We start from the raw sequence: 1,714 nt of genomic DNA, 5'->3' as shown, positions 1-1,714 counted from the left end.
GCGTGTGTGTGTGTGTGTGTGTGTGTGTGTGTGTGTGTGTGTTTCTGTGGAGTTCTTGTGTGGCTCATGCTGCTAGTAACATCCGAATCCGAAGTGCCAATCTGTGTCTGGGTCAAAGAGTTGGAAAGGCTTGTTGTGCAGAGAGAAATAGCTCATGAATATGAAAAATCATGTACTAGACAGCCATTAAGTTATATGAAAAGTAATAATTTATGAAGAGAGACGTTTTGTACAGACTGTTTGAAAAAATAAAAACAATAAAAAGGTTTTCATAGAGATGTCTATATGAGAGTTGATTTAGTAATTTCTTTCTCTCTGTTGTACATGTGCCACACACTTGCCCGTGGTATCTTGTATGTTCGGTTTATCAGAAACCTTCCTCTGTATTTGTTTCTTTTATTTGTGTGTTTAAGCCAAAAAGAAGCTTTTTTTCTCCCTTGTTTCCAGTAAGATTGTTAATTAAGCTTTATTTCTGTTCATTTCTTTGAGAACTTTTGAATAAAAACACATTTTTGTTTTATTCATGCAGTGTCTTTCGTTCACAGCTAATGCAGACCAAACGTCTGAGAACATTCCTTTCTGATTTAGTACATTCCTTTGCATTAGAAATTATATTATTAGCATAACTGTTTGACTGAAAAAGAAATGTGTCAGAATATCTACAGTATATAATATGGACATTATGCACAAATATTATGGACAGCATGGAGATTAATAAATTAGTGAATATTTTTCTAGTTGTCTTTAGCTTGAAATACAATTTATTTGGCTAGATCGATTTATGCATGCATAATTAAGTTGTCCAGAAGCATACAAACATCTATATTCGTTTCTTTCTGATATACAATAATATGTCACACACGAAGCGCTGAACCTGAAGCATGAAAGAACAGATTCACTGGTAGGATGATTGTATTCAGTCAGAAACGGATTTTTTTGCATCGGTTTTTCTCAGCAGTTCATGTTCAGTTCTGAGAACAGAATGAGTTTTCACTTCTCTCTCGGTCAGTAATCGAGTGCGGCTGGGATTTCCACAGCTTTATTTTGTTTCAGAGTTATTAAAAAATGAAACGCTATGATTTCTGCTTTAGCCTATACAGCGCAGCAGACGGGTTTCAGAGATAAAAGGGCCATTCATTTCTTCCATGCACAAATACATTTTTGACAATAACATACTGCGCAAACCTTTTCTTTGAACATTATTATATTGAGCTAAACTGGAATTATGTATCTCTATAGGATCAAGAAAAGGTGATATAAGAGATTATTTGGGCAATACAAACTAAATCGATAATGCTACAGAACAAGTTAACCCCATTTATTGGAATTGATTGAATAAGAAGTTCAGTCATTTCTGGATGAAGTGAGTTGAAGCTGTCTGCTGTTTGCCTGGTGACCAGCAGTAGCTCATCTCGACCAGCAGGTGTCAGTGTTTTAGCAAGAGTCTCACAGCATCATTTGCTTTCAGTGTCAGAATTCTCAAGTGCGTTACACTACAGCACATTTACTACAGGTTTACCTGGAGCAACCTGGGGTTCATTTCTTCATTTTCTTAAGAAAATACGTAATAGAAGCAGCTATTTTTGGTTCAGATCAATTAAAGCACCTGTAACACTTTACATAAAGTCTTTTTGAATGAATGAATGAATGATGCATTTATATAGCGCTTTATTGTGTATTGTTGTACACCCAAAGCGCTTTACAATCATGTGGG

This window comes from Sinocyclocheilus rhinocerous, unplaced genomic scaffold, assembly GCF_001515625.1.
Source record: "Sinocyclocheilus rhinocerous isolate Xijiao unplaced genomic scaffold, SAMN03320098_v1.1 scaffold934, whole genome shotgun sequence".
Taxonomy (NCBI): domain Eukaryota; kingdom Metazoa; phylum Chordata; class Actinopteri; order Cypriniformes; family Cyprinidae; genus Sinocyclocheilus; species Sinocyclocheilus rhinocerous.
This window is presented reverse-complemented; position numbering follows the sequence as displayed.